The 23,703-nt window shown below is 44.2% G+C and overlaps 1 protein-coding gene across 1 annotated transcript in view; it reads right to left on the reverse strand.

Moving 5' to 3' along the window:
- LOC131142006 (protein ELFN1-like) overlaps nt 1–23,401 on the reverse strand; it is a 73,401-nt gene extending 50,000 nt beyond the window's left edge. Inside the window, exon 1 of the mRNA XM_058091637.2 lies at nt 23,115–23,401. The gene's annotated coding sequence lies outside the window, so the exon portion shown is untranslated. The remainder of the gene's footprint in view (nt 1–23,114) is intronic.
- Nucleotides 23,402–23,703: the final 302 nt, after the last annotated feature.

A 23,703-nucleotide genomic window follows, 5' to 3' on the forward strand; every position in this document is an offset into this window, starting at 1 on the left:
ACATTTTCTCAAGTACTTGGCAAACATGTAGACATATGGAATTGTGTCTTAGTGTATATAGATATAATGTATACTGTAGATTTGTATGTGCAATATGGATGAACATCCTCTTATTCCTCCAGCCACATTCTCACTCTCATTCACATATGACATTCCAGACAAATATCTATCTACAGACGATGACAATACTTGCAGCTGCTTTTGGCGTGGAGCACAGTGTTGTCACTCACAAGCCGATACCATCATCAGCAGAAATAAACCATACTGATTTGAACAGATACTTCATTTTCATGCTGATATTGGAATTATTATCAGACATGTTGACCTCCACATTTATGTGGAAAATGGCAGCAACGTAACTACCGTCTACTGTCTAATGTCGATTGCATTCTACAGCAGCAAAACTGACTTCCTGTTCAGTGCAAAATATGCATCAAAATAAAAGATTGCATTCTGTTGCAGGAAAAGTGACTTCCTGTTTAGTGAAAAAATATGCATCAAAATAAAAAAAAATGCATTCTACAGCAGCAAAAGTGACTCCCCGTTCAGTGCAAAATATGCATCAAAATAAAAGATGTCGCAGCAAAAGTGAACTCCTGTTCAGTGCAAAATATTGATCAAAATAAAAGATTGCATTCTATAGCAGGAAAAGGGACTTCCTGTTTAGTGAAAAAATGTGCATCAAAATAAAAGATTGCATTCTATAGCAGCAAAAGTGACTTCCTGTCTAGTGCAAAATATGCATCAAAATAAAAGATTGCATTCTACAGCAGCAAATGTGACTTCCTGTTCAGTGCAAAATATGCATCAAAATAAAAGATTGTATTTTGTCCCGGTTTCATAGTACTTTTCTTAGTCATTTCAATTTTACTTCATTTGGCCACATTTATGCTTGCAAATGCTTCATTCAGTGCAAAAGATAAGTAAACTGCTTAACTAGGTATGTGTTTTGGTCCATACTAGGCTGTGTTCAACCACAAAACAGCCTGATTTATTAATATATATTTTTCACAAACCACGATAGAGTAAAGCTACGGAAGTCAAACCCCAAACTGGCCAGGGCTTACGGTATCCTCATTCCCATCCGGCCAACCGAGTTCTGACGAGTATTGACACTGATTTGAGTCGAGAACACCTAAAAGACAGAGAGCAATTGTTCAGTGGCAGCATAAATTTAAAAAAAAGATGTGGGAGGCAAGAGTGAAAGACGGCTGGTGAAGGACGGAGGTGGGGATGAAGAAAAAGCCAAACCTGCACCATAAAAGAAAGCCCTCATGAATACGCAGCATGGCAGTGAAAGGAAGGATAGGATGAAAAGGGAGCTATGTCCTTTATGTTGACAAACCAAACGTCTCCCAATGAAACACCTGCTGGGGGTTATGGCAGCTTCGTGCCATGTTGTCACGGCAACCTTAATATAACAGCAAAGATATTTTGTCTCTGCGTAGACGTAGCACACTAAAGGCAGGCCGACAACAATCCTTGGAACACAACACAACAAGACAGCAGGAATATTACGGAAGGTATGTGTCAAAGAGCCGCATGCACATTCCTGCCCAAATAAAAAGAATAATAATAACAACAAAAATAAAATCAGAGTCCAGTCACGAAGCGTCTGAAACACATCTCACTGCTGTGGCCGACGGGCTCCTTGTGTTTGTAGACATGCAACGTCTACGCATTACGTAAGTGCATCAACTCTTCCCACCGCCTCTCTCTCTGTGTCTGTGACAAACACACACAATTATATGTGCGTGTGTGTGTGTGTGTCTGTGTGTGTCTGTGTGTGTGTGTGTAGACTGCATTGCATTGAAGCCATGTAGCACACGCCGAGACTGGAGAACACTTCTGTACATCTGCCTTAATTGAACTGCACTCAAGCATAAATTAGTCCACACTGCCAGCACTGCACTTTCTGTTCTATGTGTGTGTGTGTGTGTGTGTGCAGCACAAGCCTTGGCATCCCACGTTTATTGTGAGGACAAGTCTTTTAGGGCTGGTCCACACAAGACAAATGCAAGCATGAGCTCCTTTCACCACATTGGACTTGATGTGCCTGCATACACTGGATTGAACATACACTGGATTCTTCCAAGTCAAAGTTTGCTACATTCCTCAATTCCTTCACTCCTTCATTCCTTCGACCCACCCCACCTTGTTGTCTTGTTGTTGTCTTTCTTTGGCTTCATGCTAACACAGAAGGGTACCAGCCTCCAGGACAAATGCCATGATAACCGCAGGACAGGATCTGGAACTTACTGTGTCAAACAACCAAAGTTAGATACAAACATTAAAAGAAAAATACGTCAAAAAGGTCATGGTGATCACCAAGGGTGTCACAAGACAAGATCATACGCTCAAAAATATGAAAAAAAACATGACAATGTATTGTAATCTATTGCTTCCATTTATACTCATTCATTCATTCATTTTCTACCATTTGTCCTCACAAGGGTCACGTGGGGTACAGGAGTCTTATCCCAGCTGTCTTTGGGCTAGAGGCGGGGTACACCCTGGACTGGTGGCCAGCCAATCACAGGGCACATATAGACAAACAACCATTCACACTCACATTCATACCTATGGACAATTTGGAGCCACCAATTAACCTAGCATGTTTTTGGAATGGGGGAGGAAACCGGAGTCCCTGGGGAAAACCCACACATGAACGAGGAGAACATGCAAACTCCACACAGAGATGGCCGAGGGTGGCATTGAACTCGGGTCTCTTAGCTGTGACGTCTGCGCGCTAAACACTCGACTGCCGTGCAGCACAGGAAGAGGAGGGCCAATGACCAATTGTTATGCAGCCACGCCTGACAGCAACAGCCTTACATGGCCACCCCCAGGGGACACACCCACCAGGGACATTCAGTACCAGTCACTTCCTCATTTAAAATCATGAGAGAGTGTCTCCAAACTTGTGGCCGGTCCAGTTGCCTGGATTCCACATTTGCATCACCATGACCTGCATGACAATCTACACACATACACTCGTACACAAAGGTACACACGACAAAACGCGTGATACGCAAGCATTCACTCTAAAAGTGTCCAAGTTTTGTTTATTTGTGATGGCAACAAGGAAAAGAAACAGCCAAAGAACAGGAAATGGAACGTAACACGCCTGCTATCCTGTCTGTTCAGTACAACATGGCTAAAGCAACAATCAGCATTTAATTAATTAAAGAAAGGCATGCTTTGACATCCCTACCAGCATCAAAGGTTCTGCTGTGGAAGTAAATGGGAAAATGCCATTCGGCATACATTATAGGGGCGTACAGCCACATGTTTTTACTTGGAACGGGACCTGTTTGCTTAAGTGAGAGAAAAGAAGAACAGTGGACCGACATGTTTTTGACAGCGTTAAGCGTCCGAGTCGGCAGGCGAGACTTTTAGCGGAAAAGAAGCTTGGACGGGAGCACAAAGCCGAAAGGAGACATTGAAAGATATGAAAACCTGAGTGTTCTAAAAGCTTTAGCGGCTGTGAGTCGGGTTAAATAGATTCCACTCATGCCATTTAGATAGCATTCAAAAAGGAAAGTCAGCATGGAAACCTTTTGGACACCGAAAATGCTTTTTTCCCCATCTCCACAGGACTGAGCTTGAGTTCACAGACGCCACATGACTCTTTTTTTTTAATGTCTGGCACAAGAGGACGCGTGTCAGCTTTTAGCTTGAAATGTACTTTTCACTTTGTTAAAGCCACCAGGCTAAACTCCTCTCCTCTTTAGCAATCAGCATTCTCCGTCGATCTCTTGCCAAGAGGCACACGTGAACAAACACATCAATTTATCAGATAGGATCGCATCGTGTCTAAGCAAGAACATGGTTAATTTTGAAGGATCTTGGACATGAAAGGTAAAACTGCTGCATGGTTCTTTCACGTCTCCAACCTTCAGCTTTCTGTCACCCATCCTTCCTTTTCAACATTTCTTAGATTACTGTCATCCACATAGGTTTCTGGTGAATATGGGAAGGATTAGGAAGACAGAACCTTTTACACAATGTTTGGACTCTTCTGGTTCCCACTTGGACACATACTGAGAACCTTCCAGTATGTTTCCAAACATCGGTCCCAGAATGTTTTACCAGTATGTCTCCTAACATCCTTAGTCTGGTTCCCAGTATCTTTCCAAACATCTGCCCCAGAATGTTTCACCAGTTTGTCACAAAACATCCTTAGTCTGGTTCCCAGTATCTTTCCAAACATCGGTCACAGAATGTTTTACCAATTTGTCTCAGAACATCCTTAGTCTGGTTCCCAGTATCTGTCCAAACATCGGTCCGAGAATGTTTTACCAGTATGTCTCCTAAAATCCTTAGTCTGGTTCCCAGTATCTGTCCAAACATCGGTCCGAGAATGTTTTACCAGTATGTCTCCTAAAATCCTTAGTCTGGTTCCCAGTATCTTTCCAAACATCTGCCCTTGGATGTTTTACCAGTATGTCTCAGAACATCCTTAGTCTGGTTCCCAGTATCTGTCCAAACACCGGTCCCAGAATGTTTTACCAGTATGTCTCTTAACATCCTTAGTCTGGTTCCCAATATGTTTCCAAACATCGGTCCCGAAATGTTTTACCAGTATGTCTCCTAACATCCTTAGTCTGGTTCCCAGTATCTTTCCAAATATCGGTCCCAGAATGTTTTACCAGTTTGTCTCAGAACAACCTTAGTCTGGTTCCCAGTATCTGTCCAAACATCTGTCCCAGAATGTTTTACCAGTTTATCTCAGAACATCCTTAATCTGGTTCCCAGTATATTTCCAAATATCGGTCCTAGAATGTTTTACCAGTTTGTCTCCTAACATCCTTAGTCTGGTTTCCAGTATCTTTCCAAACATCTGTCCTTGGATGTTTTACCAGTATGTCTCAGAACATCCTTAGTCTGGTTCAGAGTATCTGTCCAAACACCGGTGCCAGAATGTTTTACCAGTATGTCTCTTAACATCCTTAGTCTGGTTCCCAATATGTTTCCAAACATTGGTCCCGAAAGGTTTTACCAGTATGTCTCCTAACATCCTTAGTCTGGTTCCCAGTATCTTTCCAAATATCGGTCCCAGAATGTTTTACCAGTTTGTCTCAGAACATCCTTAGTCTGGTTCCCAGTGTCTGTCCAAACATCTGTCCCAGAATGTTTTACTAGTTTGTCTCAGAACATCCTTAATCTGGTTCCCAGTATCTGTCCAAACATCGGTCCCGAAATGTTTTACCAGTATGTCTCAGAACATCTTTAGTCTGGTTCCCAGTATCTTTCCAAACATCGGCCCCGGAATGTTTTACCAGTATGTCTCAGAACATCCTTAGTCTGGTTCCCAGTATCTGTCCAAACATCGGTCCCAGAATGTTTTACCAGTATGTCTCAGAACATCCTTAGTCTGGTTCCCAGTATCTGTCCAAACATCGGTCCCAGAATGTTTTACCAGTATGTCTCAGAACATCCTTAGTTTGGGTCCCAGTATCTTTCCAAACATTGGTACCAGAATGTTTTACTAGTATGTCTCCTAACATCCTTAGTCTGGTTCCCAGTATCTTTCTGGTCCCAGACCTCATTCTAGTATGTTTTCAAATTCTTTTTGTAGTCTGGTTCCCAGTACCACATTGTTTCCAGAATTTATTCCCGTATGTTTTTTTCTCAGAATGTTTCGCTAGTGTGTTTCCCAACATGGCCCCCAGAAGTATCCAATGAGGTTCGCCATCGGTGTTGCTGACTTTAAGGCTATGCTGCAGTAAGTACGGAACCAAACCAGCAGCTCAGTGCTGACACTCGAAGAAGGACAAGGTAGGGAAGAAACGGCTCATGTCTGTGAAATCTGTTGTCAAACTGCAACTTGAGTCACTCAGTTAAATTGCCATGTGGGTGAACCCCCCCTCCCCCGCTCCCGGCAGCACAGTACTCTTGAGGAAGCCTGTTGCCTTGCTACCAGCCTGTGGCGATGCATTAAATATGTAAAGTCATTTGGCCCCATGTCGCTGTGGAGAGCCCCAGCAGGAAGTGAGGGCGCTACAGTATCATCCCCGACGTATCGCCGCCGCAGTAAAGTGGATGATTTGAACCTGGCTTTCACCACCCACAGACGAGTGGACTAAAAGCAATGTGAGCAACCACGACGGTGCAAATGTGCAGTCGATCCCGAGTAGGCTCATCGAGTAAAACAACAGCAGGCACACCTTGTTTTAGCACTTCCCATAAATGAATTCCTTGTCCTTATCAATAATGCATCTATTTGGTGAAAAAGCATCCACTCAAGTTTTTATCTATAATAAGTAGGGGAAATCTCTGTGCGGTAAACAATTCGACTACAAGGATAATTACAGGATAATTACTTCATATTTTATGTCAAAGAATATAAATTTGGGAACTTTGGGCCATGATTTAAAACAACACAGTCAGCAGGCATATTTTTGTATTACTATTTTTCTATGATTAGCATATTAGCTCTTAAACTCGCCCACAAACGTTCAGCAAATCCAAAATGTGTGCTAGTAAGACCTCTCACTCTGACAGAAACATGTTTTTGTTTATTTGTGTCAGCTCAAAATAAGATTAGTTTGTTTGTGATAGTGGTTTTAAATTCAAAATGTTTGTGAGTAAAAAAGCCTATTTAGGAACATTCAGAAAGGATTATTATTAAAGATTTGCCTCAATGCATCTTTCCTTCTTGAAATGTACAAATGAAAATACCTAAGACAGGGCAATAGTCATAAAACATTCATTCATTCATTTTCTACCGCTTATCATCACTAGTGTTGTGGGTATGCTGGAGACTATCCCAGCTGTCTTCGTGCAAGAGGCGGGGTACACCCTGGACTGGTGGCCAGCCAATCACAGGGCACATATAGACAAACAACCATTCACACTCACATTCATACCTATGGACAATTTGGAGTGTTTTTGAAATGTGGGAGGAAACCGGAGTACCTGGAGAAAACCCACACATGCACGGGGAGAACATGCAAACTCCACACAGAGATGGCCGAGGATGGAATTGAACCCCGGTCTCCTAGCTGTGAGGTCTGTGCGCTAACTAGTCATAACACATTTCATCCAAATTGCAAACTCAATGTTTGCACATTCATTTCTCACATCAAAATACAGAAAAGTACCATTATCCATATCCAGAGAGATGTATGGATGTATTTTACCCCTTTTTCTTTCACCTCATACTTGCTCCCCAATGCTAATACTACGTGGGAATGCATCACGGTAAGATTTGATGACTTTCAGTGCTAAAGTGCATCGTTGTGGTAGTTCCATGCTAAAAGGCACAACACTGGCCTTCAGCCACAGTCATCACATTGACAGCCCGTCAATAGCAGCTGGAAGTCCAATTTAGCGGTTAGTTCAATGTAAACATCAGAGAGATGTAAAAATGTGAAAAGCACTGGTTAGTTGGGCCACTCTTATGCCAAGGTAGCACTGTATATGACGATAAAAACAATACCTGCACTGCTCCAGTAATCCGTGATAAGTCAAACACAGTGACCGTAGATACAAATAACTTTGGTCTTGCTACAAGAGCCATCTGCCAGGGCTTTCAAGCTAACTTTAACAATCTAAATACTCTTTTCTTTCTCCATTTCCCATCAATATTTGTTCCAGCTTGTGGCTACAGACTGACAGTGCTTCAACCAAACTACGGTGTGATTCGAGGGTCAAACTCATTAAAAAATCACTGCCGTGATTAGTGCTGCAACTCTGATCTTTTTTCACCCCCTGGGGTAGGATGAGGGAGATAACTTTTTTATGTGGGGCAAATTCCTTTGTTGCCAACTAAAACCATCCAAATGTTTGTTTTTGTCGTGTCTTCCTTTTTGGGAAGGAGCATTTCACTTGCAAGTTGGATCAGTCGTGTCATTGACACGTGACAGGCACGAGTCCAACCGAGCGTGTGCAGGCTGACAGCCAGCGCTACAGCAGCCAGCGCACACTCATCTCACCACGGAAGCTGTTCCGTCTCTCACCCCTCCGCCGTATCACCCACTCGTCGAGTTCCAGACGCCATCTTGACCAGTTCACACGCCAAGTCCGTCCATCAGAGACGGGGAGACGGGGGTGGCAATGGCATTGGAATGGAGTGGGCCGAACGGACCGATGGCCGTGCATGACGGATGCTATGTCCCTCACACGTAGTATGCGTACACACACGCACACACGCACGATACAACACTCCAACTGACTGCTTCATGCACCCCTTAGCATGCAACACGTATAACCTTCTTTTATCCCATTTCATTTTACCGCAGTCGCAGGGTTTCTTGTTATGCTGTTAATGCTATGGCGCTTATGCTTATGCTTATAATATTTCATTTTGTGGCATTTTTATAGCAAGATTTTGTTATGACGTTATATATTGGGAGGTTTTGTGGTTGCAACGTTTTGTGTTATGACATTTCATGTTATGTTGATTCGTATTGCAACATTTCGCATTTTACAATCAGTAACTGTTCACTTCCTGCTTTTCCTAATATAGTTTAAGTGTTTTTTTATTTTTGTATTTTTTTAAATTTTATTTCATTTTTTTGTCACGTACCGAAGTACGAGGTGATATGACCATACAATGACATAATGGGTACCATAGTAACTGTCAATATAGTGATATATATAGCACATCATGACTGGTTCAAGACTCTTCATCCTTGTATTTAGCAAACATCAACTGCTTGTATTGTTTCTTGAATTGGCTCATCGTTGTGCATTGTTTGAGGTCCTTACTCAATCCATTCCATAGTTTGATTCCACATACTGAAATGCTGTGGCTTTTTAACGTAGTCCTAGCATATAAGTGTTTCAAATTTAGTTCTTCCCTGAGATCATATTTCTCCTCACTTGTAGAGAAGTATTGGATGACATTTTTAGCTAATTGGTTGTTTTTAGCCTTATGCATTATTTTAGCTGTTTGAACATTAACTATATCAGCAAGTATTTGTGATTTTAGAAATAAGGAGTTAGTATGTTCTCTGTAGGCAGCATGATGAATTATCCTTACTGACCTTTTTTGCAGTACATTTAGCAAGTAAAGATTGCTTTTATAGTTATTAGCCCATATTTCCACACAATAAGTAAGATATGGTAGAACCAGAGAGCAATAAAGAGTGTGGAGTGATTTCTGATTGAGAAATTATGCTTTGTTCAATATTGAAATGTTACTTGCCACCTTATGTTGTATATTTGTAATATGAGGTTTCCAGCTCATGTCATCTATTGTGATTCCCAGAAATGTATTTTCCTTCACCCTTTCCTTCATGTTATGGTTTCATGTTTCCTTTGCAGCGTTTTATGCTAGGTCATGTCATTTTGCAAGATTTCATGTTGCAATGGATGTTTCGTGTTGGGACATTTTCTGTGGTGATGTTTCATGTGATGATGTTTATAACGTTTACATTTCTTTAAGCGCACTTTTATGGTCTCCTTGGTCCTGGTCCAGCTCAACACCAAGTCTAATCCTGCCAACGGTGCTTGTCCCACAGCAAATTAGTGGTCCTAATCACGTGATGCTAAAGTACAGCCACAATTACGTGTTGCAGATAGAAAAGTAAGCTGGTGGCGCAGACAGCAAATTAGCATTTGAGAGCTGAGCCAAGATCAATGGCAAAGAAAATGATGGCGCAGCATTCCAGACAGTCTTTGACAGACGGCGATATCAGACTGCCAAGACGCTGCGGGCCTCCCGATAAGGCGTGACAAGTGTGCATCCACAAAAAAACACCCCGGAGGCCTCATCATCCGTCTCCGGCTGCCTTTATCACGTCAGGTGACTGACACCACTTCACGCTTTGTCCTCATCTCCATCATCATCGTCTGCACAAGGACAGCTGCCACGGACGTGGCGCTAAATATACGAAATATTTGCAAGGGAGTTTTGAGAGACGCTCCCTCATCTTCCCGCCACTTCCTGTGGCGACACCCGGCTCTGTCGGACCCGGGTGCCCCTTGTAGGACGCAGCTCATCAGTTCCACAGCCGCAGCATCACCATTTTCCTTTTATCCTCGACGCATGTTTGCATGGCGCTCTAGATGTTTTGTCTTTGCTCTTACGAGGGGTGTAACGGTACACGGAGACCTAAGCACTCAGCACGTTGCATTTGGTGTCCTTCATGTACCCAAAATGAAGTATCACTCCCATATGTCAGCGTTACGCCATTGTGTAGCGCTGTTGCATAAACACACACATTCGTACACAAAGAGGACCCACTATGGCACACAAAAATGGAAACAGTCCATCCCAAGAAGCAAAGACGTCCCAGAGGACCTCATTACTGTGATTGGCTTCAGGACCTTTTGCTGATCAAGACACTCTTTTATGTTGCATTTGCATCTTAAGTATATGAAGGGTCTTAAATAAGGTGGCTGTGTGCATGTGTGTGTGCATGACAGACAGAGAGAGAGAGAGAGAGAAGAGTTGTACTGCAGCAGATGCCCGATGTTGGGAGGGTGGCTATGGGGCATGATGCAGGGGGCGGGGCCAGGTCTCTTTGGAGAGGGCAGATGTGAGCTAAATCGCTGACTTAGCATTGAAGACAGACGCTGCATGAGTCACGATGCTGCCTGATGACATCCAGGGGCTCATAAGCAGGTTCCTCTTAGAACACTATGCTCATAAGCAGGTTCAATAGGGACACAGGTTCCTCTTAGAACACTGTTTTGTGTTAGAATATGGTGTTCATAAAGAGGTTCTAGGGACACATGTTGAACCTGTTGTTCATAAAAAGGTACTAGGGACACATGTTAGAACGTGGTGATCATAAAGAGGTTCTAGGGACACGTTAGAACGTTGTATTCATAAAGAGGTTCAAATGACACATTTTAGAACATGGTGTTCATAAAGAGGTTCTAGGGACACATGTTAGAACCTGGGGTTCATAAAAAGGTACTCGGGACACATGTTAGAACATGGTGTTCATAAAGAGGTTCTAGGGACAGATGTTAGAACCTGGGGTTCATAAAAAGATACTAGGGACACATGTTAGAACATGGTGTTCATAAAGATGTTCTTGGGACACATGTTAGAACCTGGGGTTCATAAAAAGGTTCTAGGGACACATGTTAGAACCTGGGGTTCATAAAGAGGTTCTAGGGACACATGTTAGAACCTGGGGTTCATAAAAAGGTACTAGAGACACATGTTAGAACGTGGTGTTCATAAAGAGGTTTTCGGGAGAAATGTTAGAACATCGTTTTTATAAGGAGGTTCTAGGGACACATTAGAACGTGGTGTTCATCAAGAGGTTCTAGGGACACATGTTAGAACGTGGTGTTCATAAAGAGGTTCTAGGGACACATAGTAGAACGTGGTGTTCAGAAGGAGGCTCTAGGGACACATGTTAGAATGTGGTGTTCAGAAGGAGGCTCTAGGGACACATGTTAGAACGTGGTGTTCAGAAGGAGGCTCTAGGGACACATGTTAGAACGTGGTGTTCAGAAGGAGGCTCTAGGGACACATGTTAGAACGTGGTGTTCAGAAGGAGGCTCTAGGGACACATGTTAGAACGTGGTGTTCAGAAGGAAGTTCTAGAGACACATGTTAGAACATCATTTTTATAAGGAGGTTCTAGGGACACATTAGAACGTGGTGTTCATAAAGAGGTTCTAGGGCAGGGGTGGGCAAACTTTTTGACTCGCGGGCCGCATTGATATGACAAAATTCACGGGGGGGGATTTTAGAGCGTGGTGTACATAAAGTGGTTCTCGGGACACATGTTACAACCTAAGGTTCAAAAAAGGTACTAGGGACACATGTTTGAACGTGGTATTCAGAAGGAGGTTCTAGGGACACGTGTTGGAACATGTGTTCATAAAGAGGTTCTAGGGACACATGTTAGAACGTGGTGTTCATAAAGAGGTTCTAGGGACACATGTTAGAACCTGGGGTTCATAAAAATGTACTAGGGACACATGTTAGAACGTGGTGTTCATAAAGTGGTTCTCAGGACACGTGTTAGAACATGGTGTTCATAAAGAGGTTCTAGGGACACATGTTAGAACATGGTATTCAGAAGGAGGTTCTATGGACCACATGTTAGAGCACCGTTTTTATAAGGAGGTTCTAGGGACACATGTTAGAACGTGGTGTTCATAAAGAGGTTCTAGGGACACATGTTAGAACGTGGTTTTCATAAAGAGGTTCTAGGGACACATGTTAGAACGTGGTGTTCATAAAGAGGTTCTAGGGACACATGTTAGAACGTGGTTTTCATAAAGAGGTTCTAGGGACACATGTTAGAACGTGATGTTCAGAAGGAGGTTCTAGGGACACATGTTAGAACATTGTTTTTATAAGGAGGTTCTATGGACACATTAGAACTTGGTGTTCATAAAGAGGTTCTAGGGACACATGTTAGAATGTGGTCTTCAGTGGTCTTTAGTTTTTCCCTCCATGTTTACCTGTGTGAGAGAGAACTTCATAGCATCCTGTTCGCTCATCCTCGTGCTCATCCCATCAGCAGCCAGAATTCAGCCAGGATGCATTCAAGGAGTCACAGAAATTGGGATTTTTTTTTTAACTCATTAAAAAACGTGCATTTTCCCCACTCAGGTGTTAAAAATATTTGAGCATTGCAAAGGGAGCCACAACAAAAAGGCTGAAGAGCCACAGGTGGCTCTGGAGCCATGGGTTGCTGACCCCTAGCCAAGAAGATCCATGCTTGTAGGTACCTGCGCTGACAAGACGCCCTGTCGTTGACCTCATGCTCCTCGTGTTTACAGCTGCCAGACGTTTAATTCACGTTGATGCATGTCTGATGCTAGCGTAGCACAAGTCATGCTAATCTCTGAGCATCTGCAGCAAAAGGTCTAGAAGCGTCTTTTCACTTCCCGTCTCTCTCTCTCTCGCGCTCTCTCTCGCTCTCTCTCTCTCTCTCTCTCTGTCGCCTGCTGCTTTGCAGCACATCTGCGTGCATGCGAGTGCACGTGCGTGCAAGCGCGTGTTTGGATCCCAGCTGATGCTAAGCAGCAAGTCTCTCTGGAAATCAGGCAGGGGTTTGTGTAGCGCATGCAGACGGCAGCAGCGTGCATTTATCAGCTGCAAGGTTGAACAAATGAGCGCGTCTGCTCTCGCCTAGACCAGCTAAATAGCACCTCAGATGCAACGTGACACATTACACTGTCTTGTTGCTTATTCAGGTCGTGCACGGGAACACCAAGGGCACACTGGACCGTTCGAAGCGTGCAGCCATGAAATAAGAGCATGAGGATGCTGAGAAGGTTCTGCTGTCGAATTTTACCACCTTGTAACTTGGCGAGGGTCAGTACAATAGCAAGTTAACCTGCATGTACTTTAGAGTAGTCAGTGTCCAGCTTGGATAGCCATATAGATGTACTATGCTCTAAAACTCAATACACACAGCAGTTACTGACTCAGGATCTGGCAACACAAGCGAGGAGCAAGATAATTGTGTCTTGCCTACACTCCAACATGGTGGTGGAAGTGTTATGGTGCATGAGTGCTACCGGCATAAGAAGAGCTGTGGTTAATTGAGGGAGACAATAATTTGAACACAACTGAGTAGCAAGGTAATTGTCCTTGTCTACAGTCATGCATGATGGTGGTAGTGCCACAGTCTAGGGATGCATGAGTGCTGTCGGCACTGAGGGAGCTGCGGTAATTGAGGGAGATGAGAATTCCAACATAAAATAATAGCATGGTACTTGTCTTTCCTACAGCCAAGCCTGATGGTGGTAGTGTCATGGTTCCATGAGTGCTGCTGACATAAGAACCCTTCTTATGTGTGGTTCATTGAGGGAATTCCAACACAAGTGAGTAGCATACTTGTCTTGCCTGCAGCCAGGCCTGATGGCGGTAGTGTTGTGGTTACATGAGTGCTGCTGACATAAGAAGAGCTGTAGTTCATTGCGGTAGATATGAATTTCAACACAAAATAATAGCATGGTACTTGTCTTGCCTACAGCCAAGCCTGATGGTGGTAGTGTCATAGTTGCATGAGTGCTGCTGACAAAAGAAGAGCTGTGGCGGGAGATATGAATTTCAACAAAAGTGAGTAGCATAATTGTCTTGCCTACAGCCAAGCCTGGTGGTGGTAGTGTCATAGTTGCATGAGTGCTGCTGACAAAAGAAGAGCTGTGGTTCATTGAGGGAGATATGAATTCCAACTCAAGTGAGTAGCATACTTGTCTTGCCTACAGCCAAGCCTGATGGCGGTAGTGTTGTGGTTGCATGAGTGCTGCCGACATAAGAAGAGCTGTAGTTCATTGAGGTAGATATGAATTTCAACACAAAATAATAGCATAGTACTTGTCTTTCCTACAGCCAAGCCTGATGGTGGTAGTGTCATGGTTGCATGAGTGCTGCTGACTTAAGAACTCTTCTTATGTGTGGTTCATTGAGGGAGATATGAATTCCAACACAAGTGAGTAGCATACTTGTCTTGCCTACACCCAAGCCCGATGGAGGTAGTGATGTGGTTGCATGAGTGCTGCGGGCATGAGGAGAGCTGCGGTTCATTGAATTCAATCTGAAGTGAGCAGTAAAATGTCCTTGTCTACAGGCAAGCACGATGGTGGTGCTGTCATGGTCTGGGACTGATAGTTTTAGCCTTATGTTGAGATTTGTTAGCAAAAGAGGGGACTTTGTCATCACGGCTAGCCCCGCCTTCCACATTGATTGGGCCAACATTTCCATTGATGGCATCGTCGTCTTTGCCTAATGAAAAGTGTAGTAAATGAAAGTGTAGTAAATGGTGGCTAAAGACAAGCTAGCATTCCACTTGTAAAAAAAAAAAAGCACAGGAAGTGAGCGTGAGCATTTGGTGTCTCCCCAGCAGAGACGGCCCCCAGGGGGAGGGACAAACGTCTGCATCTTGCTTTCCCCCGACGCTGCATTTCTCCCGGGCTTCTGGGGCGAGGGGACGCCATGTTCTCCTATCGATGATGCACAAGCGCAGCTGAGACGCTTTTTCTTTGGCTTTCGCCTTTCGGTGGAAAGAAGAAAAATGGTTCGCTTTTAACTCTGTGTGTGTAGCATAGAGCTACAGCTCTGACAGCTGTTGGCACGCTGTGTTCAAAAAGAAGCACAGTGTGTGTGTGTGTGTGCATTGTTGTGTCACGGCCCCCTGCCGTCGTTGTCACCATCATCATCATCATCATCACCATCCCAGGCTGACAGTATGACTTTGCGGCGGCGTGATGCCAAGCATCTTTGCTCAGTGCTTCTCCATTATTATTTTCTGTCACAGAAATGTTTCTGCCCCCCCCCGCAAGTGGAGACAGTGATCCTATCTATCACGGGTCTGTACTGTACAGACACAATGGAGAGCATACAAGCGTGTTCAGAGTGTTGACTACTACCAAGATGAGTGAAGATGAGTGGCATAGAAAATGGATGGATGGATGTTACCATGACTAAGTAATATCTAATATGATTAGTCACAATTAGACACATTGGTCACATATGTCTTATTATATGTGAATATTGTTGACATCAGCATGTCAATCAACGTGTGAGTGCTGCCGTATATGAATGCAATGTATGACATGAGTCATTGTGTTATTTTCATGACCTATATATTAGCAGGGGGAACTATACTGCATGTATATTTTATGATAAAAAATAGATCAATTATAAAATAGAGGCCTGCTACTTTCTGCGCTTTAGTGTGTCGGAATTAGAAAGTGTTCCAAGGAAAAAGTCTAAAAGCCGGGTGGAGGTTCCAGCAGCTTGCATGAGATGGGTATCGGGAACTTCCCCGTTGCACCGCAGCGTTTTCATGTTGATCCTTACTCCTCTTTACCCCTTCGGATCTCTCCCAGACGCGCATTACCATGACAACCCTGACACACACACACACACACACAGGAAGCCAAACAGGCCAGCATTTCACGGCAGCGTCATGTAATTCAATTGCCTTTGACTAAAAAAAAATCACATTAGTCAGGAAGTTAGCTCTTTGAAACCAAAAACTGATGATTACCTTTTAAATGACATTTTTTTTCTTATTTGTAGATGAAAAAATATCATTCAAATTGCCGTTAACTAAGTACTAAAAGACTAAAGTGGTCTAGACTAAAATTTCAAAATTACATTACAAAATATTATTTCATTGCCTCTGACCATAAAAATAAGTCATATTCGACAGGAATGTTACATTTTTCAATGAATTGTAGATCTGACACTATAATGATATTTAATATAAAATATCCTGTTATTCTAGATTGTTTTTTAAGTAATCAACTGCCTATTGTTAGCAAAGTTTTATTTTTAAAAAAGTATTATAAAGAAACACTAATGCTTCTGCCTCTATCATTTGTATAATGTATTTGTATTTGCCATGATGTTGTGTGAGTAGAAGATGGAAGATGGTACTGGTGTGTATTTAGTCAGTAGTTATTATCGACCTCCAGTACATTGGATGGCTGTTAGCAGCTTTTACAAACACAAAGGTGCAGAATATTAAAGTGCCCCCCCCTTCCTTTCATTGTTCAAAAGTTTGTACACCTGCTTTTGATTTGAAGAACAACAACAGTTGTGCTTCCAAAAAAACAGAAAAAAACCATGGTCTCTGACGTGACTTTCAGATTGCAAAAGGAAGGCATTGAGAGTCCAAACAACGCACACACACACACACACACACAGATGATGTGATGTCAGGACCAAAGTCACATCATCTTGGAGGGAAAACAGGCCAGAATCTCATCACAGCAAAGCCAAATGAGATTAGCCTTGCTCTTCTATAGCAGTCAATACATCATTCATCCTCCGACGCCCCCTTCCCTGCAAATTCTATTAAAGCACAGACACATCCCTTGCAACCAGGCCCGCTTTGCCAACGCTGGGGGTACCGGGGAGGGGTGGGCTTGCTTGGTGCGTCAGGGTCAGGGTTTTGTATATTGTGTGTCTGCAGTGGCAATGTACATAAATGGGAAGGTTTGGGGGGGCACCATCATCTGGCATCAGCACGTTTGGTTTCATTTTAGATTCAAAATGCACAACATAAAAGTGCTTTGCTTTTGCTGAAACAACCTTTAAAATGAAAGTAGAATAATAATACACAGCGGTGCCTCGCTTTTACTTCATCCCAAAACCCAAACACAATTTCAAACACAAAGAATAATCAGGGCTGCACGGCGGTCGAGTGGTTAGCGCGTACACCTCACAGCTGGGAGATCCGAGTTCAATCCCACCCTCTGCCATCTTTGTGCGGAGTTTGCATGTTCTCCCTGTGCATGCGTGGGTTTTCTCCGGGTTCTCCAGCTTCCTCCCCCATTCCAAAAACATGCTAGGTTAATTGGCGACTCCAAATTGTCCATAGGTATGAATGTGAGTGTGAATGGTTGTTTGTCTATATGTGCCCTGTGATTGGCTGGCGACCAGTCCAGGGTGTACCCCGCCCCTCACCCAAAGACAACTGGGATAGGCTCCAGCACCCCCGCAACCCTCGTGAGGATAAGCTGTAGAAAATGAATGAATGAATAAAGAATAACCATGTAGTTTTACATGCAGAAAAAAAAGAACTGGGCCCGTTCATAAAGCCAGGTTTGACTGTACGTCCATTCACACGTTTTGGAGAAAAACTGAGTGTCCTCTGGGAAATGTCGACTACGAGATTCCTTCCTCATAAACTAAACCGGACAAAAAACAATAATCTTGCCAGACTTTGGGCACCTAGTTGCAGGGAAAAATGATGAAAACTGAATCATACAAAAACTGAGACGTACAAAAAGCCAGGTTTGACTGTATGTCCAATATTTTCTACCACTTATCCTCAAAAAGGTTGCGAGGGGTGCTGGAGCCTATCCCAGCTGTCTTCGGGCGAGAGGCGGGGTACACCCTGGACTGATGGCCAGCCAATCACAGGGCACATATAGACAAACAACCATTCCCACCCACATTCATGCCTGTGGATAATTTGGAGTGGCCAATTAACCTAGCATGTTTTTGGAATGTGGGAGGAAACCGGAGTACCTGGAGAAAACCCACGCATGCACGGGGAGAACATGCAAATGGTGGAATTGAACTCGGGTCTCGTAGCTGTGAGGCCTGCATGCTAACCACTTGTAAACCATGCAGCCCTGAGACAAAACAGTCTTTACAAATCTTGTAAGACTTTGGTATTGGGTTCCACGGAAGAACACAGTAAATACGGCAATACGTGCAATACTGTACAAAATTCTGGGAAAACCTTTACTACACTTAAATGTAATTTTTCAAAAGTACATATAAAAAAGCTATCAGTGTCAGTATCTACGGTCCAACGATAGATTTGTTGCCATTTCCATCATTTTTGTTTCCCCCTCCAACCGAATGCAGTCTAACTACTAAAACTTTAGGAGTTTTCTATCGTCCATTTGTTTGGTATCGGCACATGTAGTCCTTGGAAAAAAGGCATGCGTGGAGAAGTAGACTATGTAGTAGAGTGTATATCGTGTAGAATGCAGCGTCTACTATAGATACGTATGTACACGATGCAGGAGAGTCGCAACTTGGAAGAATAACTTCCTAATTGCATTTCTCCGGTGGAAGCACAATCTTCCTGAAACGCTAAGGAGCCTCCTGCAGGGAATGTGCTGCATTATTTAATCCATGTCTTTGTGTGTGTGTGTGTGTGTGTGTGTGCCTTCTCTCTCCAAGATCTGGCGTTCCCTGTGACGCCATTCTCTGGAACTTGTACTTTGTTTTCGCATTCTGTTAAGAAGAACCACAAGGCAAAGGTCTAGGCCCCAAGGAGTTGCTATCACGTCAACGATGAACAGAAGTTCAATGGACTATCCGTCATTCCCATAATACTGGCACCTTTTCCAGTATTATTCTCATAAAATGACAACGTTTCATCTTGTTGTAAAACCATGTTTTTTTTCTATGTTGCTGGGGGAGTTTTTTCAATTAACAATTTCAATTTTTTCCAACTTATTTTCTTCTCGTAATTTTGACTTTATTCCCAAGATATTTGGACTTTATAATCATTTTGGACTATATAATCATACAAGTCTTCCCTAACCTTGTTTTCCAAATATTATAATTGAATTTGTTGTTTTGGACGAGTGGTGAGCGCGCAGGCCACACAGCTAGGAGACCCGAGTTCAATCCCACACTCATCTGTGTGTGGAGTTTGCATGTTCTCCCCGTGCATGCGTGGGTTTTTTCCGGTTTCCTCCCACATTCCAAAAACATGCTAGGTTAATTGGTGACTCCAAATTGTCCATAGGTATGAATGTGAGTGTGAATGGTTGTTTGTCTATATGTGCCCTGTATTGGTTGGCCACCAGTCCAAGGTGTACCCCGCCTCTCGCCTGAAAACAGCTGGGATAGGCTCCAGCACGCCCGTGATGAATGAATTAGTTGTTTTAACTTTTACCCAAACGCCACTTTTAACAAGTGCGTGTCAACAGCTGTACTTGGATGGATGGGGGTGAAAAGGAGCCCCCGCCCCTGACGCTGGCATCCAAAAAGGAGGTAAAAGGACGGCCGAGAAGGTACTGTAAATCTTCCCCCGGCTCGCTCGGCTTTTTGCTCGGCATTCCGAGACGGCGCCCGGCCCACAGGGCTGCCTTCAGGCGACAATTCCGAGGAGGCATGGCTCACTGGCAGAGCGTCCTCAGTGAAGGGAAGCAATGGAGAGAAATTTACCAGCAAAAAAAAGGTTTCAAATGAAGCAGCAGGACATGAAAGCCATCACGTTTTATTCATGTTCTTCCTGCGAGACGTGGCGACGGTCCCTCTCCGCCTAACTGTCACTTTTCATTACGGCTGACTCTCACTGGCGCCACCCAAGACATGTTACACCATTAAAGTCACTCCGTTCACGGACACTTCATTAGGTACACTGTAGCTTGACAGCCAGTGCAAAAAGACGGCGATCTCCATTTTTGATTGACAGCAGCAGGATAACACAACGTATTGACGGGTGCTGTGTCATCTGTACTGTTATTTGTCTGACAAACAGACTACATGGTAAAACTGTAGTCCCAGCCCCAGATTTGAAATTTCTCATACAACCACTGTAACTTGAGTACCATGAATGGTTCACCTTTTTGGGAACCAACAAGCATGCGTGTGTACAATTTGAGCAGGATTGGTTGACAAACACGGCCGCCGTCAAGCAAAGCGTCCTTGCAAAGTCATGGGTGGGACTTAGCAACCAACATTTTGGGGTGTAGATGCACGAGATGGGAATTTAGGAATTGACCTTCTTCAGGTCTTACCCAAAGTGACCAGTCGGTTATTGCCACCTTTGGTTTGGATGACTAGAGGAGTGTGTGTGTGTGTGTGTGTGTGTGTGTGTGTGTGTGCGTGTACATGCAGCACGGTGACACTGCAGCTCCAACACAGCCTGAAAGCCGAATCAGCGACCTCTAAAAGATCCCCATCCACGGAATTCCCGTGCCACAGCGTGGAGGCAGACCGCCTCTTCTGCGGCCTCTCGACAACCCCAACTTGTCATCAGCATTACGTCCCCGAAAGCACTGGTGCCACATTGTATCCATATGTAAAGGGAGGCCAGAAGGAGGGGGTAGGGGAGTGGGACTTCTTCTTTTTCCATCCATCTTTGCACTGTCTTCTCTGCCAACAAATGGAGGCAGGCAGTGGAAAAACTCTTGTTAGTAGTCCACGCCCTGTGGGACGCTGCATCCCGTACACACCATGCTGGGATGCAGCGGCCATGATGGTGCACACACACACACAACACCTTGAGATGACCCACACAAAAGGACAGCCATGTAGTACAAACGTGTCGACTATGTTCTAGTGGTGACTGCAAAGAGGCTCCGCCCCCAACATGGCTGATGTCACGAGGTCATTGCTTGTCCAACATAAAAAACAGCAGGAGGCTCCCGTCAGCAAAGGGATCTTTGACTAGTGTTTTGCAGCAGAGAGAGAGCAGCAAAGCACTCCTGTTATACACAGTAAAGGATCTTTGACTCGTCCTTTAGCCGTACCGTACATCCCGCAAAACAGCAGTATGCTTCTGTCATATAAAGGATCTTTGACTGGGATTTTTGCCACAGATTCCTAAAACACAGGAGAGTGCTCCTGTCAAGTAAAGGATCTTTGAGTCAGTTTTTGCCACACATTTTTTAAAACAGCAGAGCACTCCTATTATGTTCTTCCACACCAAAGTCGTCCAAGCATGCAAGAGAAAAGCTTTAGCGGTTTTCCTCCAAACAATGTTTTGATGAGATTATGATGTCGTCCAGTCCAACCCTTCTGATTGATTGATTGATTGATCATTGCTCATTGCAGGTTATCCCTCAAATCCACTCAGTCTTGAAATAAACAAATCTCTAACAAGCAGAAAATGCCAGCACTGCTGCCCTCCCCCAAAGGACAACCCCTTTTTACTTTAGTGGAGCTTTTCATCATAAAAATGTCAAAATCCCTCTGAGGACTTGACTGGAGTTCAGATGCTCGTCACTGCACCGACTTACAGGATCAAAGTAACTAAGACTTGATGAGATGACATGAAGGGGCAGCAGGCGGGTCAGCAATACAATCATTGCATTGTAATACCATAGCCACCTACAGTATCTGGCTGTCTACAGTATCGTTTCCATCCTAACAGCTGCCTTCTTTCTCTCATTGGCTCGTTGGCTCATTGGCTAACACTTGGCGTCTGTGAGGGTGACCTCCAGCACATCGCACACGCTCCATCCATCCATCTTGGCTTTCTTACCCAACACTTAGCCATAATAATATTTCAAAATTTACAAATTAACAGCACAATAGCAGACATGTCAATGTGGATAACAACAGCAACTGATACTCATGGAGTGACATCATCCAGGACCTCATTATTAACACTGATATCAACTGATACTGATAGAGCGACATCGTCCAGCACTTTATTACCGATACTGATATCAACTGATACTGACACAGCGACATCATCCAGCACTTTATCTCCGCTACTGATATCAACTGATACTGATATGGCAACATCATCCAGCACTTCATTATCAACCCTGATGTCAGCTGATACTGACATAGTGACATCACCCAGCACTTTATTACAAATAATGATATCAACTGATACCAATATAGCGACATCATCCGGCACTTTATTACCGATACTGATATCAACTGATACCGATATAGCGACATCGTCCAGCAGTTTATTACCGATACTGATATCAACTGATATTGATACAGCAACATCATCGAGCACTTTATTACCGCTACTGATATCAACTGATATCAGTTGATATATTGATATAGCAACATCATCCAGTACTTCGTTATCAGCCTTGATCCAGCACTTTATTACTGATACTGATATCAACTGATACAGCGACATCATCCAGCACTTTATTACTGATACTGATATCAACTGATACCGCTATAGCAACATCATCCAACACTTCGTTATCAACCATGATATCAACAGATTCCAATACTGCGACATCATCCAGCACCTGATACTGACATGGCAACATCCTGACATCCAACACTCCAATACTGACATCAACATGGTCCAGCACTTGAGTGCAGGTGGAATTGCAAGGTTTATGGTGTGTGCCTCCAATGCTCCTGCTTCCATATTACATGTACTAGGATTGACATGGAAGGAAACATATAATTCAAGGAAGATGGCTAGAAATTCCCTGGTAGGGAAAGCCAGCCAATAAGCTGACGTATACTGTTTCTGCCCCCCGACTTCAGGAACATTTCTGCCCATTTTCTTATTGGAATTTCCACCAGGGTGATTTAGTCTCAGGTCCCTGAGCGCTTTGCCTTCCATGAAAGATCCAGAATACCAAGCACCAATACCAAAACGACCAGCACACGGGATTATCAAGACCCTGCATAGGAAACACGAAAGTCGCTGTCCATGGTCCTTGTACACTGACTTTACATTACAGGAGTCTGCCTTTCGGAAGATGATGCCATGGCGTTGCAGGAATTGACTGAAACATCATTGGAAGTGAGACAGCCTCTTACTTAGCGACACAACGCCGGCGTCCATCCTGCTTTGTGCAGGTGTTCCTAATGAAGCGCCCGCCAGCACTTGCCATGCTAAACCCTCACGCACACACCAATCGGTGGGAAGCAAACTGCAGCCCGACCGGCAGATTCCCCTTTCACACATCACCGGGGAAGGAGGGGGTGCTTTGCAGGGCAAAGGAATGTCAGGGCAAAGTTTCCTGCGCAACACGAGCGCACTTACCTGCTTTTCATCCACGCACGGCAGGCAGCGTCTCCCCGCGCCCCCGGCGGTCCAAGGGCTCTCCGTCGCCCCGCGCGGGAGTCGTCGTTGCCGTTGATGGGTCGGCGTCTACTGCGCCTGCGGACCCGGCACCTCCCCGGCGCCACTGCGCCACGGTCACCGTAAGAAAGGCTGCACGGCGTCGGGAGCCTTTCGGGATGCGGAAGGGCGCCCGGAGTGATGTGAAGCGTGGCGTCCTCTCCTTCTGTCTCTCTCCTCCGCCTCCTCCTCTCAGTCTGTGGCGATCACACTGCGTCAGGCTCACCCTCCTCTCTCGCTCTCTCTCTCCTGCTCGTTCAGTGGAACAGACGGTGATTAATTCACTGGAATTCAGCTTCTCTCTCTCCTCTTCCTCTTCCTCTTCCTCTTCCTCTCCCCTCATCCAGCTGTTCCGGTGCATACAGAGGAGAGATCCTGCACACATTCACAGGAATGAGACGTCTTTCTTCATTTATTTTCTGCAGGACAAGAATATCAGGATGCCCCCCCATCACAATAATTTCTTGTCTTCCGTACTGACATTGGAGCATCCCGACTGGAGTTGTGACAT

This window comes from Doryrhamphus excisus, linkage group LG9 (genome assembly GCF_037039965.1).
Source record: "Doryrhamphus excisus strain RoL-2023G ecotype Guam linkage group LG9, RoL_Dexc_Guam_v1.1, whole genome shotgun sequence".
In the NCBI taxonomy this organism is placed as follows: domain Eukaryota; kingdom Metazoa; phylum Chordata; class Actinopteri; order Syngnathiformes; family Syngnathidae; genus Doryrhamphus; species Doryrhamphus excisus.